The sequence below is a fragment of the Falco peregrinus genome, chromosome 14 (assembly GCF_023634155.1).
Source record: "Falco peregrinus isolate bFalPer1 chromosome 14, bFalPer1.pri, whole genome shotgun sequence".
In the NCBI taxonomy this organism is placed as follows: Eukaryota; Metazoa; Chordata; class Aves; order Falconiformes; family Falconidae; genus Falco; species Falco peregrinus.
Genome location: NC_073734.1, coordinates 4052161 through 4070109, shown reverse-complemented (window position 1 = coordinate 4070109; position 17949 = coordinate 4052161). Strand labels below are relative to the sequence as shown.

Here is a 17949-nt window from a genome sequence, read left to right as displayed (position 1 = left end):
GGGAGGACGCCTAGCGATGCTGGGCTGTGCGTGCACCAGCTCGGGCAGGCAGGACACCCCCTGGGAAGGTCCCTGGCCACACGCACGCTGCAGACCCGCGCAGGGCAGCATGTGACCACAGGCAGCAGCCACCAGCCCAGGCAAGAGTAATGGGGTGCTGGGGTGCAGCTGTACGGCAAATGCAACACATCCCAGTTCACCCTGCGAATGGACAAATGTGTTTCGGATGATGCAAGCACCTTTGCACACCCCTGACCCAGTGTTTCTCCCACAGTCAGTAATTAACACAATTTATATTTTATGCTAAAATTAGCTACCCAGGGATGTGTGCTTCCCACAGTGGTGCCAGCACACCTGTTCCATTAGCCAAGCCTCCTCGTTTCAGTGGGGGACAGGAGCTGTTAACGAGGTTTTACTCCTGCAGACAAACACCTCCCCTCCCACTGCCCAGTCCAACCTCTGCCTGCACCCTGAGAGAGCCCCTGACACAGAGACCAGGGAAGGGAATGAGCAAAACCATCTTTTCAGCCCTGGTCCCTGCAAAACCACATGCTGCACTGGTACTCACACACAGCTCGTTGCTGTGCATGGCTATTTTTGCACAGCCTATAGAACAAAAATATAGGTAGCTATGTTAGGTGAACATTTACACTGTTTCACGTTGTGATCACAGCCAAACTAGGTCAAGCCTTAGCCGGTATGCTTTAAAAAAAGGGAAAGAGGAAAAAAATAATCAGTGAGAGAACAGTGAGCTCCCAGGGAAGAAAATGTTTGTTATCATCTAAGAATCTTACTGTGCACTAGATGACTGGGGGAAAAAATACATATACATATCCACATCTCTTCACACTGTAAATGGTAGATTATTTTATTATAATTCTTTTTAAAGGACAGCAAAGTACCTTAGACTGGAAAAAAGATTTCTTCATACACATTTCATGCACCGACTTAAACCGAAAAGTGGTTTTCGCCTACAACGCTCTTAAAATGTAATCTGGTAGCCTGTTCTTGGTGCAGGCTATGGGCAGCTTTATTGTATTTCATGGCTTCTCTGCCATGAATAAAAGCTATTCTTTGCTGCACTGAAAGCAGGAGCCCAGTAGGTAACAGGATCATCAGCCCCACCGGTAAAGGCAACTTGATACTGTTCTTTAAAAGGGGAGAGGAAGGTAAATTACTTTAATTTCTATTAAAAGAGGACAGACTCCCACTAGAGACAGCGTCCTTCTGTTGGAGCACTGCACAAGCTGGATGCCTGAAAATGGAAAACATGGAAATTGAGGTGGTGGGCGGTCATCTCCTCTCAGGAGTGATTTCTGTTCAGCTGAGAAGCAGGCAACGCTGGGAAGCAGCAAGACATACCGTCTTGTGTGTCCCAGTCACTGTGGTGGTTACAGGACAGTTCCCAGTTTAACGTGAGCGGCTGACCACTGAATGGGATATTGGGCAACGCTTCAGCTGCAAAGCACCCACGCTTGGGCTGCAGTCCACTGTTCTGCTGCGTGCACTCTGCAAGTTTGACCGAGCGATGGGACAGACATTAGACATCTACGAGGCAGCAGTCCTGCTCCTGGATTGCCACCTTCTGCCTCCCAAGTCGGCAGGCAGAGGAAACCCTGCCAACACTGCACAGGCTCATGGAAATTAGGAATCGGGTAATTTTAAATGCTTTCTCAGTGAAAAATGTTCTCAGACTTCGTTAAACATGCCAGATAAAGCCTCTGTTCCTGTAAAACCTGATGCATGACTATCAGTCAAGGCCAACGTATTTACCCTAAAATTGGGTAATATTGTTTTATGGTTCTTAATAGTTCAAGCCGACAATGCACCACTCTGAACAGACGCTGCCGAGCAGTTTCTCAGCTTTTCATCAGGACTGCGTAGGCGTTGAATTCTGGAGCTAATCACCTTAGCAACGGCTCTAAACATATGTGCAGTGACATCAGCTGATTTCTGAAAGCTGTAAATAGAGGATAATAGCACGAAAAAATTCTGGATTAAAGCCAAGACCTAAAAAACATACTATTAAAACACTGCCTGTAATTCAATGTATGCAAACTTGTTTGCATCCCTGCTCCCCAAAACCTGTGTAATTACACACCTACCTGGACAACTGGTGATTGCCCCACTGCAGGCTACTCTCAGAAATTTCCCAGAAACCAGGATTTAATAGAAATCCCTCTTCAAATTTAATTTTAAAAAGCCTGGAGAACAATCTGCAGATAACCTCACACAGCATGAAGCAGGCTAAAGGAGACCTGCTCCAGCCTACAACCCTGTGCTTAAAGCCAATGAGCAATAACCTCAACTTAGGAGAATTATTTGTAAATAAGAAAATAAACAATGCGCTCATGGGCTTTATCACTGACTCATGCAGGAACTGTGAACAGGAACCGTGGCAAACTCCGCTTTAAGGATGTGCTGCCAGGCCCGTGCCCCTGGTAAAGAAGAGTTAAAGCAGCATCAGGCACGAACACACAGGAGGAACCCATTTCTGGAAGGCCATGCTGGCAAGCAGACAGCATGAAAGGGGCATATTCTGCATTACCTCATGTTTGGTACCTCATTAAGATCTTAAACTGTCCGTTTAGGGAGTCCCTCAATCAGCCATCAGCGTAAGACATGAGGACAATAACCTTTTTGTTTTCCTCGTTTCGTTGTGACCCATATTTCTGAGGTCTGTTGTGCAGGATGTGACCCGGCCGGCTAAAGAAACCTTTGCAGTGCCTCCATGTTAAACTGGCACACCGGGAGGGAGAGAGGAGAGGGGAGAAATGGGCTTAATAGGATTTTCAAATGTCAAAAAATATCTTTAGCAGGCCCATTTAGGCAGAGTCTTAGCACTCGCTGAACTTGAAAGCAAAATTTGCTGTGCAAAGAACACAGCTTGCATGCTAAGCGGACCCGAGGAACGCTGCTCCTGCAGCACAAAGCCACCCGGGCTCCTTCGCCCTCTCCTCCGGATGATTAAGGGAAGAGAAAGGCAGAGTGTCTTCTACATCAGGGCAAGGAAGGTGCAGGGGGATATGGGGTGCCGGGGGAGCTCGGTGTCGGCACTCACCACGTGCCACCTGTCTGCTGCGCAGCTGGCGAGGTCCCTTGGGTGCGGCACGGGCAGTGCTTCAGGCCAGCTCCCCAGATACCGACCTGGCCCACCAGGCACCCTGCCCGCAGCACGCTCACCTACAAAGGGACCAGCAAATCAAGCTCATCAGATTTGTGAAGCGCCCTGCATTAAAAATAAAAAATAATAAGGCTAGGGAAATGGAAAATGCAAACTTGACAGCTGCATCAGAAAAAGGATGCAGCACAGAGCCAGAAGCAAGAATTTCCCCCTCCTTTTTTCTGTACAGGGCTGGGTTTTTTTTCTCTGTCAATTAAGAGTTGCAGGGAAATTCAGTGAATTGAGATCAGCAGTGTTAATCGTTATTGCATTTGAATTTAATTAGCATTATTTTTTAACTACAGGTAATTTACAGTGCCTCACCTAAATGTGGAAGTCAGGTAATGCTTTCTGTTCACTAGAAAACCACCACGCCAAAGATAATCCTGCTATTTGCTTTATGCCTTTAATTTCTGTAATCCATGGTTACCAGCTTCAGCGAGCCTGCCATGGTTACTCCCCTGCTCCTTTTATCAAAGGCTCCTGTGTGCGTCTCGCTGGAGCGGCAGCACTTCTGCCGAGATGCTAAGAATAGCAAAGCCCCTTTCCTGAGCGCTCGGAAAGGTGAGATGCAGGGGAAGGATGAAGTTTCTGAGAACCGCAGGGGGAGAAGGGGACCGTGTGGGCCAGGGTCAGCCAGCGTGGGACCAGGCTGATGACGTCCCAGACAAGGAGGTGCAGCAGCATCTCCTGCTTCCTGCCTTTCTTCTGCTTGCACGAGCAGAGGCTTAGGCTAGCATTCTGCCCTCAGCAGATCTCCAGGATGTCTATTTGGCATCTTTATAATCTATTTAATTTTTTTTTTTTTTTTGGAAGTCCCTCTCTGTAGCCTGCATGACTGTTTGTGTACCTCAGAGCTTTTGGAGTCAAATCTTCAGAGAGACACTAAAATTCTGGATTGCTTTATCAGTACGAGAACCACTGTGCCCCAGGTACAGCCAGTACATCTGCGGGGCTGGGCTCCTGTCTGGCCACAAAGTGACCTGTCACCATCACCCAAGAAAATAACTGATCCAGTCACATTGTTATGAAAAGAGACACGCTGAACACATTCGCATGGGCTGAGCTCGTTTCCCATACGTGCACCACACCTCCCATCAGCCAGCTCTCCAAACTGGAGCTGGCCAAAATCTTCAAGCATTTTGGATACGTTTGCTAAGCTGTACACCTGTGAGAGATGAAGGAGATGCTGCTGAGCCGGAGAAGGTAAGGCAGAGTTCTCGGGATGGGGAAAAGCAAACCTGGCATTGCTGAATTGCTGGTCCTGGAACTCAGAGCCTCACAGCAGTGATGCGCCGGACGGATGGCTGCCGCAGCAGGGACTGACTGACCACAGCGCTGCAGGCAGTCAGACTGCCCCAGAGCCCCAAAGCCATCTGGCAGGCCCAATAAACAGTTTGAAATATCTTACACATTACTGCCCTATAAAAGCTTCCCTATGTCCAGAGCATTTGCAAATCTAAGTCAATAACACCTCAAACCTCTGCAGGGATGGACATGCTCCACAGCTTGAGAGAACAAGCATCACCTCGTCATCTGAAGACCTTTGCCTGATAACCACAAGATCCTCTTGGAAGCACATGCAATGCCTAGATGCTGATGCAGCTCAGCATCCCTGGAAAACACCCTCGTTTCCCGTGGGCTGTCCTGCCTCCTGTTAGGTCCCACTGCAGGGCAGCTCCTGGGTGCTGCACTCGTTCTTAATGGTATCGGTAGGACAAGAGACTGGGTGTCTCGCTTCCAGAAGGGCACAAAAAGGCTGGTGCCACCATCGTCGCAGGCCTGGCAGCCTGTGGCCTTGTGCCAGAGGAGCCTGGGACCCCCCTGAGAAATGGAAGCCACCTCCCCTCTGAGCGGGAGCTGCAGCTCTGCCTGCCTCGGGCAGCCCCACTTCCCCGCTGTGGCACAGCCGCCTGCCCAATGGGGTGACACACACCTGGACTCTTCTGGAAACAGCTATGGTTTAACTGAAGGGCAAACCTGACGTTCCAGGGTAGCTAAGAAACATCAGAAAACCGTACAAAAACCAGATACATTCACCTTTTTTTTCAGGGACCTATGCCTTTAAAAGCAAATGCTCAAACACCCTATGGAAACTGGTGCACATGTGCCTGGAGATAAACAATATCACGGGACAGGTAAGCTAGTTACTCATGAATTATCACACCATCTCCCCATCTAATTGCATAGCTAAACGGTCAGTCATTTTAATCCACCGTAAGCAGCTTATGCTGTCTTATGTGGCTCTGCAACATTGCTCACTTCCTGATTTGGAAATAATAATTCTTTAAGTCTTGCCCTAGAAGGTGTGAAAGCCACCGTTTTCACAGTAACCCTGCACAGATTCTGAGACTTGTAAAGGTGCACACATAGGACAGATGTCTCCTGAAAGCAGGTCCCAAACATCTACTTCATAGTCAGTGCAGAGCAAAGCAAGGTGATCTTTCTGAGGAGTCACAGAAGAAATTTTACATCCAGATACAAGCCCGTCATGCCAGCACCCTGTACCATCAATATGTGCTTCCAATCTTACCTGACCCATACCCTCAGCCAGTCTGTTCCTTACCTTCTTTCAACAAATTAAGTCATCTCCTATGATACCATTCCGAAATTTTATTTCTCCTATAAAAAAAGGCTGGTTGTCCCAAAATTACAATGTCCGAGAGCATGCCTGCCAGCACACCTCCTGGGAGCACCGTCCAGCCACTGGCTCTCCTCCCTGCCCAGCTACCGTCTCGCTGCAGGACACTGCACACCCCCAGTGCTGCGTTTCACTGTCCCCACTCCCACAGCGGGATCAGCACCCTCCTTGGCAACGTTGGAAGCCAACAGGACTCAGTTGAGCCCACCCTCCCACTGTGCACCATGTCCCACTGAATGAAGTTGCATCACGCTCAGCACCTGCTTTTCAGCATCTTTCACCTTTGTGCCCCACTGCTGCCAGCCTGCTCTGCTCACACACCACAGGTCCTTGCTCCGTGCTTTCCCATAATGTCACTCATCTCTTCCACACCAACAGCTGACTGCTCTCCAGTTTGATTTCTCCATTTATTCACCACTAAGTTAACAGCAATGGGGCACCACAATCTGCACAACAGGTTTTGATGCTTACAGATTCTAGTGTAGCAGTTACATGATTTAAAAAAAAATAAAAAAAATCATACTTTCAAAGCCCTTGGAGACCCACACAAGTAAGCATAAAATGCTGCAAGAGTCCACCAAAAGCGCCCCCATATGTAGACATTCCCCTGTCCCTCCCCATCCCCAGAGCCTGGAATATTCAAAGCACATTTTAGCTTCTCCACACAAATACGTGGATAAGCAGAGGTTGCAGGACTTCTCTAAAGACCATGGGGAAAAAAAAGCAGGGTTTGGGTTACATCAAGGTCTTTTCACTACTTGAAAACTACAGCCATTGAAAGTGAAAGCTCCTGTGCTGTGGAACCACAGAGCTCATGCATGCCGCTCGCACGCTTTCCGCTCACGGAAACGGCTGCAGCCAAGGGGATTTTTCTGACTTGCAACACTGGAGAACTTTACCCCCTGAAACCACCCATGAACTTAGGCCAGTGACCCCAAGTCAAGCTTCAAAATCATTCCAGACACCGAGCCAGATCAAAAGTCACTAGCTGGAACCGCCTGCCTTTGATGCCCTAAACCCCTGTTACCGATATTGGGCGAGACCGTGGGGCTAAACTCCTCCTGCAAGAAATTTTCTTTAGCTTGATACAAAATTTATTTTACCATATGTAAAATTCATTTGTGTAGTTGCACACCCTAGTAGGCTTGAATGGGGCGAAGGAGTATTTCAACTCCCAGTGCAATTTATTATTTAAAAGCAGTAAAATTACATTGCTGATAGGAGAGCCCGGGCTGAGAGCAGCGGTGATGTAATGGGTAATGCAGCTCCGCTCGCTGTATGAACCACGCTGTACATTAGCGTGCTGGCGAGGGTGGTTGCTCCTATCAATTATTTATAGTCTTCTGGCGCGCAGCCTGGAGAGGGTCACATCGCTGAAAGCTAACTTTATCTGCATTGTTCCCAGCCTCCTGCCCAGCTGTCACTCTGCTTGCTAATTTAATACACCCAAAGCAGTGTAAAAGGATGCAGGACCGTTGGCTGGGTTGGGTTGGTTGGCTTCCTCCCCAAGCTGAACAGGAAGGTGGGCTCTTACTGCGAGCTGCCGGGGTCTCAACAATCTGTGTTAAAGTGCTGACTTGGCTTTTTAAAACCTGCCTTTCAGACTTCCCCTGGTCACCGGGATGACCGAAACATGTAGGGTTTTGGGGCGAGCATGCTCCAGGGGAGTGAAAGGTGGGATGTCTCAGCAGTGCGACAGGGTTCTCCATCTCTGTTACCATGCCACGCGAAGGGCAGGATGCACTGTATGTTTTCCTAGGCATCACAGCAAGAGCTATTCAATAACATATGTAAATATTGAGGGTGGGGGCGGGGGGTGGAAGAGAAAGCACACCAGCTCTCCAGAGGAAAAAATAAAATTAAATTTTAAAAATGAAGGGAAAAATCTCTAGTAGATTTTTGTTCCAGCTAATAACTGGAAGTGCACAGCCAAAGTCTGATTCACCTGTATTTCACCACGAAGGAAGGGACGGCATCCCTCTGTACTGGCCCACCACGCAGGAAAGCAGCCCTCAAGGCTTTGTCCCTACAACTCACCAGCACCCCTCTTCCACTGTTTGCCTCGAAACTAAATCTACCATGGCCACTCTTCAAACCTTTGAAATATATACACACTGTTTGTTTGGCCTGATATCTATATGAAGGCAGTGAAATCTTAACTTTAGCTTCTTCAGGGTGTCTACCACTGCAAAGAGATGCTTCCCTAGGAAATTGTTCTGGCAAAAACCAGGTGCAGGAAGATGACCTGCTGTTTTTACAGCTCCTGCACTTGGTCCTATCCTGCTGTCCAAGAGGACTCACATATCCCATATGCTGCATCAAACATTTGTGCCCTGCTTCAAACTAAAGTCAATTCCAGCTTAAATAATACAGCATTTTTCAAGTCTTACAAAGCCAGGTAAATAACCTGTATTTTCCTGCAATTAGGACTGGTTGTCTTACTTCAAGCAACAAGAAGTACCCAGGTTTGGTTTAGACGTACAATGATTGCGTCTGAAAACGACGCAAGGAAACTTCATGGAAAATGCAACATTTGCACAAAAAGGAAGTTGGTGAAAAAGAAAACACAGGCCCGGAGGAAGCAGGTTTGTTCTGCGGCACCAGCAGGGGCCTGGGAGAGGCTCCTACTGCGGCACTGCTGGGGCCGGTACTGCCCGGTGCAGCAAGACCCGCACCCAGCACTCCGGCAGCACAGCAGGGGAAATTTTCTCAAATTCCGTGCAGGCCCCCAGCACAGCCACAGAGGCTCGGCTAAGGCAAAGGCAACAGCCAAAGCCTTTCACATTAGCACGATTCAGGGCAAACACAAGATAGAAAATTGTAATTAACCTCTGAGCAGTGAAAAGCAGCAGTGAGCATTTTCTTCAACTTTTCTTCACTATGAATATCAGGAGAATTCTGCCCAAAACTCCAGAAGGGGGAAACTGGGACAGCCACGGGAGGAACAAGCTGGTTCCCATCCTAGAGGTGGCACCACCATGGAAAACCAGGTTTTGACCAGGAGCAGAGCCTGGAGCGTGCAAGACCATGCACTGCTGCCACTGCTCCAGCATCCTCAGGACCTTTACATCCTCTCAGAATCCAGGACTATTTCCATGGCAACTATCTGGAGAACTTATTAAGTAAAAGAACTAAGAACAGTTTGAGCACACAGAACCTACATTTGTAACGTACTAGCTGACTAAATTAGCAGTGCTGAGATTTTTACTGATCAAAACAGATCATGCTCTAGCAACTCAATCTTCTTTTTGCCACAGCTAAAAAGAAAAATCTGATAGTAATATCAGTGCAGGGGGAGGAGGAGGAGTTACCGGTTTTCTAAGACCACAGCCATACATCAAGCCAAGTCTTATCCCATTCAAGTGGTTCAAGAAACATTATTTTACTATCTGACAGTTCAAGTACTGCTAAATAAGGCTGAGTTTCCAAAAGATTATAAATTTCATCACAAGGCAGCTACTAGAGAATCAAAAAGATGACTATCATGTGACACAAAACAGTTATCTAGTACAAAAACTCATTGCATCACCTCAAATTGGTACCAAAAAAAATAAAAAAAGCAGCGTGATTTGCAACTCTGCCCTTCCAAGCTCTGTGTAGTACCGGGTGTTGCTCACCCGCCTGCCACCAGCCCCAAGCAGGGCTCACATGAACGCCATCCCACATGTGCTGGATAATCCAACAGACACGATAGCCTGCTCATGCCTGATCCCAACGAGGCTCACAGTGCCAAGCAACCCAGCAGTGCCAGCATGGAAAGCCACTGGAGCTGGCTGCATTCTTGCACTCATTTACAAGTTAATCATCTTCCTCACTTCACTCAAGCATTACTTCAAACAGAAGAGGAAAAATCACTGGTCCTTTATCATATTTAGCTTGAAAGATACATGAGTTTGGAATATTTGCTCTGAGAAAGGACAATTTGCTTATTAAAGCTAATTTCAAATACATTAAGAATTAGAAAAAACTGTTATTGTAATACTGAAACAGATTCTTCTTTCTCAATTTGATTATTCTGTAACCAAACTCCTGTTCCCTTCCAGGGTCAGTCTCAAAACAGCAGAGGCAGCGCGACAGAGCCCTCAGGAATGGTGACGAATGAAGGATTATGTTTGTGCCTCTAGCATGGAGCACGCTCCCAGCTACACACACTGACTGGAAGAAGGCAAGGGGGCCGGGGACACACCAAACGTAGGGCTCACACGGCACTGTGTGAGGAGGCAGAACCAAGATGCAGGGTCTGAGCAGCGCGTCTAGGAGTGGAGGTGCGTGCAAGCTGAGCAACATCCTCCACTCCCAAACTCACAGCAATTTAGTGGCTACCTCGGTACTGAAGCAAGGCTGGGCATCACAGCAGTGACTACAATTCCTCTGAAGCATGGGGATGAGGAAATTACCAAAGTTTTGGCAGCACTCAAAAACAAACGCTGCCTGAGAATTTCATAACAGCAATTCAGAGTGAGAAGTAAATCTCAACAGGAATGATTTTGGAAGTGCTTTAAAAAAAACCAAAAGTGGTTAAATGAACTGTTGGCTCGGTCACTATGTCCAGCCAGGGAGATTATATTCATTATTGATTTACCTTAGAACAACTTGGGAACTCATTTCCAATGGTTTCTAATGGAACCTGGATTTTCTCAGTCCTAATCTGCCTCGTGAGGTTGAGCCTCCTGCAAGGAAATACAATACCACAGCATTAAAATGGCAGCTGTCAGATGTACAACAGCCCCATTCATTTAATGAAGATAGTGCAACGGTGATAGGGATTTTTAAAGGCTACTCCAAAAGGCTCCTCTGCAATTAAATAGAGTGGTGAGAACATCGTGGTGAGGATGGCTTTGTGAGTGCCTATAGATAATGGTGCAGGCCTGCAAGTCTGGGGATTTACAGAAACCAAAGGGAGGTTATGAAAAGTTTATTTTTGTAGTATCAGCTTGCACACACTATCTATAGTCCTTTCAGAAGCAATGCTGATTAGTGGTTTGAGCAGAGAAGTGGCAGTTTTGAACTTCAGCTTCATTGCCTACTCAGCCACAAACATACAAAACATTTGGGCAAGTCACTTTTTCAACAGCCACAGCTGTAAGATGCGCAGAGTAATGCTTTGGTTTCTATTCTTAGCAAAGCACGGGACAGAGACAGCATAGCATATGTACAGCCAGTAAACAATTCTTCCGTATGATAATCAAAGCCATTTTAAAATAGTAAATTCCCATCTGAACAAATTAAGATCTTTATGAGGGTGCACAAGCACCAGCCCCCATTTGCAGACACGACGTGCTCAGAGCACCCAAGAAAAGGAAGCCGGTTTGTGGCAATCTTGGCACAGAAACGGGCGATCTCAATAAACAACCGGGCGCTGTAGCCTTCCTCCCATCTCACTTCGCACAGCAGGGCTCGCGGCAAGCTGGGTCAGCCATGAGCACCAAGCCCAGTCGCCTCCAGAGCAGGACAGCCCCCGTCTCTGCCCCACAATGCCGGGAACGCACCCGCTCCCAAAACCCACATGCTGGGTGGCATGGGATGGGAGTGGGCAGCAGGGGAGTCCTCACACACACACACACCACCCCGAGAGCTGGGGAACGGGGTTTTGACCAGGACAACACATCGTCAACATCTGCTTCAGCAGGAAAAGCTGCTCCACTTAGGGAAATGCTTTTTCCTCAACAAAACGCACTGTAGCAGGCTCAGCCTTCTGAAATGTTGGTCTGTTTTTTTAGCAGGTGAAAAGAGTATTATTCCTTTATGTACCAAAAGCTAAAAGGAAATTATTTTTCTCAACCCTTAGAGAAAAAGATTCCTTTAATACAAAACCAAGCAGGGAATACTGTAGCCTGAAAGGAGGCTTCCAGAAAGGTGTGAGCATAGAAAACAGAAGCTCATAGCAGGAAGAAAATTGTAACACTACCTACAGGCTTTGAATGCACATGCAGATCTGCATCACCGAACATGAACAGCCAGCAAAATAATCAGTGCCAAAGAAAAAAACCCACCAACATTTGATCCTCAGCTATTTTCTAAATTCATCTGCAAATGCATCCTGCCTTAAGACAAATGAAAACCAAGGCATGATGGATACATGGCAATTAACTGCAACTGTTATTTTTATTATTTGTAGTGTCTTGCTAGAAAACAAGCACTGCCTTTAGCCCTGAGACGTCCTGTGGAAGCAGCCGTCTGCTTGCACAAAAATCACTGAGCATTATATTCTGCCCCTTCTCTGGTTTAATGTCTCACCCCGCAGCTCCAGAAGCTCCTGGCTCTGTCCCTCCCCCTCCCTTCCCATCCTTCCTCCAGCTCCTTCCCTTGCAGCCAACGTTTCCACCTCCCTCCCCTCCTGGCAGCGGTGCCGGTAGCGTGCCAGATGTCAGCCTAACCCCGCAGCCACCGTTTCGGGTCAGTTATCGGGGTTATGGTGCAAGGGGAGTGGTGAGCTCTGGCAGTGGCTCCCACCTCATCAGGCAGAGATGCGATGGGGTCTGGGCACTGCTGGAAAATTTAGTTCCAGCCTCTTTTTTCCTGTTAATGAACTGCCGGCAGCAGAGCCGGCAGGAAGTTTGAAAGACTGTTCATGCACACCGCAATGAAAGCCTTCGGCACTGAGCGCTGGGTAAGGTGACCCTTGACTATGCTAAGCATCAGTCATTCGTAGAAGTGTCACTTACTACACGAGGGGGACGGATGACCTGAATGTCTCCTACAAGAATAATTGCACACTGAAGGCAAGGGCTAAAGTTTCTGGGAAAGGGATGCTGCCGTTCACTGGGAGCCTGATGCCGTGGCACTCCAAGGAGGACCATTCAAGAGACACTGGGCTGCTGCAAGGAGGCAGCACTTGATATATACTTAAAGTGAACCCAGACCTGTACTCTTGACCAAACTGCGCTCCTTGAAGGATGTGCCCCCAGTGAAGGAACGGCTCCAAGGCAACGGTATGCAGTTTGCTGGATGGCAAGCGGAAAGCTTCAAGCCTGACATAAGCCAGGGCTCGGGTTCCTCTATCATACTGAGGCCGTGCCGCAGATAAGGCTGCGTCAACTTTTCCATTTGAGCACTCTCCCCTCTAAGGTTTACAGTCAGAGCAAAATGTTTTGCCCAGGTGGAAACTGTATGCTCCCAAAGCAGGGAGCTGCCTGTGTATATAAAGCATTATAATGTCACCCACCCAGACTTGGTTTCCCTCCACAGGGAAAGGGAAAAATCTCATCTTCCTCCCTATGAAATTCTTCACGTTCCTCCACATCCGTACCCCTCGGACGGGGCTGCTCATCTACAGTCATACAAAGTGCCCTGTAACGTTGAACAACCCAGTACTGAAACACAAACAGGTTAAACATTAACCTAGGAGCTAAGAGGAAAGCATGCAACCCTCCTGCCCCAGCGTCAACAGCCTGGCTCCCTTGCACTGCCTCTGGCAGGGCTCCTCCGCAGCACCACCGGCCATGCCACCACCTCTCCCAAGAGCAGACGGCGCTGGCACCCACTGTGCCAGGTTTCTGGAGAGGAAGGGAGGCTTTGGGCAATAAGGGTGTTTTTCCCCTATAAAATCCACCTGCCTGTGGGAAAGGGGGGCAAGGAAAGCAAGGTGGGAGCCGGCACCTGGGCCCCCCAATCACTGCACACAAAAGTGGGGTGCCTGGAGGCAGGATGCCACTCTCCCTGCTGCCGCACATGCTTGCGGGCTCCTCCAAACACATTTTCCTGGCGTTGCGCTACGGCAGAGCGAGAGGCAGCGAACCCAGCTCACAGGCCACCAGCTCGCACCCGTTTGGCATCTTATTTTCATGTGTGTCGAACTATGAGTATGTTCCATTTCCAAAAAAGTGCTGGAGGAGACTGCCTCCCCCACGCCAGGGGCTGCAGGCACTGGTCCCCATGCCTGCGGGCAGGTGCAGCACCCAGCACCCAGCTCCACGTACTGGGGAAATTTCGGGGCCTGTTGACACGCATGGGGGATGGGGAGGTATTTCGGTACCAGCGCGAGGCACAGCCCTCCCCCCTGCATGCTTCACTGCAGTTATCCCTGAAGACAGAAAAATTTGTGCTTGTTTTCCTGCTGCTGCTGAGCAGCTATGAAATGTCTCCCACCACAGAGAGCCTGAATAAATCCCGGCTCCTGAAGCAGCATCTGAAATCAGCTTCTCTCCAATCTCCATCACAATTTCAAACCTTTAATTTACTGAGGCTGTAGTGAAAGCAACATTTGTGTTTGTTTACTGGCCACAGAGGAGCACTGAGCACTTGCTGTTTATCACATTTACCCAACAGATATATTCTGGGGAGCTTCTTGGACCGGCCATGACTTATCACAAATTACTGGTCACAAACTTTTCCTCTCTGTCCCCATGAGAGCCCAGAGACCCACCCTCAGTCATCTGGGTGCTTTGTCTGCACACAGGGTGCTTCTAGTAGCCTTTTGGAAGCGCTTGAAACGAGCCTGGGTTTCTCTGTTTCCAAGTTCAAATGAAAAATACAAACCCCCCAAGCAAACAGAAAGGCAGAAACCAGTCTGATTTTATTCTTCTTCCTCTGTTACATCTTGGAGAGCTGGACCAAGACACGGCAGCTTTCGCCTGGGGAAGCACCCTTGCAGGCTCTGTGGAGGGGTGGAGGCCACACGGAATCTGGAAAACTTTCCCCCAGTACCTTCAGTGACTTAAAGATTCGTTGCTGTATGTCAATGAAGCAACTTTGTTCTTTCTGGAGGGAACAGACAGATTGCAGGAGAAAACTATATCCCAATTGCTGCCAAATCCCACAGATTTAGTTATTAGTAGGCAATTAGGAACCATTATTAACACTTCCTACTACGTTAAGCTCCATTTACACTGCATCTCTGCGCCAGCCTGGACGTTTCCAATGGAGCGGCACCCCAGCTCCAACACGCACGTGGCATCACGTACCGAAAACTGTGTCTTCCTGCTCGCTGCCTCCTGGGCCCCTTCTCCGCAGATGTACTGATGTACTGAATGCAGTTGTCTTACAAAATCAAATTGCAAGTAAAAATACAGAGATTTAGAAGGGGTGGGGGAGGAGGTAAATAAAAGTGCGGCTGCACAAAGAGAAAACAATTTTGCTCTTGTTTTTTAACCCACAATCAACATCTGAGCTATTCAGGAAACTGGTGCACTGCCCTCCAACCAACTTCAATTAGGGAACTCAAAAGCAGTCAGACAAAAGAATGCCTGGGAGTTACTGCACCGCACAGAGATATTTTTAGCAAGAGCTGGGAGGCTGTTTGTGGGACACTGCTTTGCTTCCATTGCATTTCAGCTTTTGTATTTACATTTGCAGGACAGTAAGATTTACTAGGTCAGAGGGAAAAAGATAGGAGAAGCAATGTAAACTATGTGAATCATTTTGCTTTCTGATGCTCTTGGAAGGTGCTTCAGCAAAAGCTGATGGAGACCAGAGTGAAACAGAACAAATTTGCCTCCATCTGCTTTGAAAATCATCTTTCGGCAGAAAACTCAAGTCACTCTTTTTAAAGGGGTGATGTAAACTAGCACATAGAGCCCCGGCAAGGCCCATACGCCCCACACGCCGTGGGAGAGAGCAAGGCAGCCTTTGCACACAGCAAAGCTGCAGCTGAATCCGTCCGGTGACCTCTCCCCACCCCCGGTCACCAGATGGATGCACAAGCTGCACGGCAGCGACGCCAGCGCCGGGGCGGCCTATCGGCACTGTCACACGAAAACGCTCGTCCCAAAGCCACGGCCAGAAAGGCCGTTCGGCTCTTCAGTCCAGAGCACAGAAGTGCACGACCAAGCCCTAACGAGGCGCTTCTGTTTTTCAGAAGCCGTTTCCTAAAAATGACAGGCTGCGGCTGCCGCCCCCTCCACGGGCTGGCAGCGCCGCCGGGAAGGTGCCTGCAGAGCCCCGGGAGGTGAAGCCCGAAGCCCTGAGCCGGGGCGGTGGCGGTGGCTGGTTTTGGGGAGGCGGCGGGTGCCCCACCGCCTGCGCTACCGGCATCGCTCCTCCAGCGCATCCCCCTCTTCCGCTCCCTCCCACCACTGCGGCAGCGCAGATGGCAGCAGTGTGACCTCGCTGTTCCTGCCTCCTTGTTTTGATCCTGCAGTCTTGATTGTTCAGGCTAATCCCACACTCCCAGCCTTGGCTGCCAGCCAGGACTGTTATTAATGGCACAAAAGCTTCTCATTCCAGCTACTTCTACATCCGCTAATGCTGTTGTTCCCTTCTCTCGCTCCCCCTCTTGCCACATTACAAACTGGAGCTGGAATATATTTTACAAGGGGAAAAAAACCACACCACCAAAAAACCTCTCTGATCATCCTTGCACACCAAAGACTCCACCAGAACCATACAGGAAAGGCTGAGCAGCTCCAGCAATGATTACCAATGCCAAAGCAGTTAAGACCACCCTGCTCATCCAGCGTTCAGCTCTGAAGTGATGAACAGCACATGGATGCGGGGAGTTTCCAGCAATCCCTCAAGGAACCCAGGATCCCAGCCACAACTATGCACAGCTGCCCGCAGGGCCCAAGGGAAGGGCTCTGCTGCCCAGGGCAGGAGAAATACCAACGCTGCCCAAAGGGCTGAGAACCTGAGGATGGGCAGCACCACAGCTGCAGGGGCACAGCACCCATCTGCTCTTCAGGTGGCAACAGGGCCACGGCTGCCTCGCTGGGGAAGCTGTCTGCTCTCCTGCCCCTGCTCTACGCAACAAATGCTGGATTCAAATATCTGTAAAGCTCTCATTAAAAGCACGTACTGAAAAGGCTTCAAACTATTTGCAATTTAGCCCCTCACATGCCAGTCTTTCCTGGCAGGTCTTCTCTCCCTCTGCCAGGAACCCAAAGCCGCTGTGCAGGGCCTAAGAGCTGGTACGCCTTCTCTGCCTGGTGAAGGCTTTGCACCGACAGCCCACTGCAGCAAGCACGCAGCTGTACACCTCATCCTCCCTCTGCTTTAAAACACCCTCCCGGCAAGAGGGTTGCAGGGCTGAAGCCCAGCAGGAAGGGCTGGTTGGCCTCATCGACCAGGGGGCTTCAGCACCGGCACGATGCTGGGGTGCAGGTCCCACGTCAGCTCGACCTGCTCAGACCCAGGGCTGGTTTGGGAGGGGAAGCAGGGAGGATATTCATCAGGACCTTCGCATCTACTGGAGACCAGCGCACCACACACAAACCCCTCAGTAGGTGCTGGGACATGGCTCGCAGCGGCTGCGACTGATGACCCCAAAAGTCTGATCATGAGCTGAGCAGAGTGGGCCTCAGCACCGTGCTCACCACACTGAGGGCCACCAAGCTGAAGGTTAATGAGGTTCAGGCTTGCTTTAAACTGCAAGCCCAGCAAGAGGTACATGTCCCTGGGACCCTCCCGTGGGAGCAACCCCACCTTCCCGTGCTACAGAGCAGGCAGTGCCGCAGGTGCTGGGAATGTGCTGCACAGAGAGCATCACATTGGTGCTGTGTCTGAAAAACCTGCCCAGTTTTCAGCCTGAGCTGTCATCCTGGTGAGATGATTCACCATTCTGCCCTCACTGCTTGTTGAAATGCAGGAAAGGAGAAAAGCAGCTACGCGAACATTTCTTCTGATTAGGAAGGTCAGTACATTTTTAATAAAGGGCTCTTTAAAGATAATCTCATTTCAGTATTTACACATGTTAAAGAGGTTACAGAGATCAAAATGTAATGAAGTCGAGAAGGAGAGGACAATAAAAGTGTGGCTGGGATATTGCAGTGAGCAATATCTCTAGCCTGTTGGTTTAGACTACAGGAGGACTAAAGCAGCAGGGCACAGACCCCAGCAGAGGAGGTTCAGGCACCAGGAATAACTAACCGGCTGTTGCTCAACCACGAAAAATCAGTAGCACGTTTCTGAATACGACCAGTGTCTCCAGCTTCTCTTTTCCCTGAAATACAGCACATCACGCCACCCCACCAGCGAGCCCCTGGCACCTGCCCGCTCCTCGCTGGGCATGCCACTGGCACACTCAGTCTGACAGGCTTGTGCAAGCACCCCTGCTCGCCCCGTGAGCGAGCGCACGCCACCTCCCACACCATCCGACACATCTCCAAACACCGCAGCAGCCTGTACTATAGGCGGAGCCCTTGTTTACCAGCACACAGGCCTAATTTAAACTCCTGAAGTCATCTCCAGCCTTTCACTATAGCAACCCCAG

The 17949-nt window shown here is 49.3% G+C and overlaps 1 protein-coding gene across 5 annotated transcripts in view; it reads right to left on the bottom strand.

Moving 5' to 3' along the window:
• ANKRD11 (ankyrin repeat domain containing 11) overlaps window positions 1-17949 on the bottom strand; it is a 159869-nt gene that overhangs the window by 63850 nt on the left and 78070 nt on the right. For 2 of the 5 annotated variants that reach the window (XM_055819012.1, XM_055819013.1), the window contains exon 3: window positions 10387-10474. The exons of the other annotated variants lie outside the window; for them this stretch is intronic. The gene's annotated coding sequence lies outside the window, so the exon portion shown is untranslated. The remainder of the gene's footprint in view (window positions 1-10386; window positions 10475-17949) is intronic. 5 annotated transcript variants of the gene reach the window in all.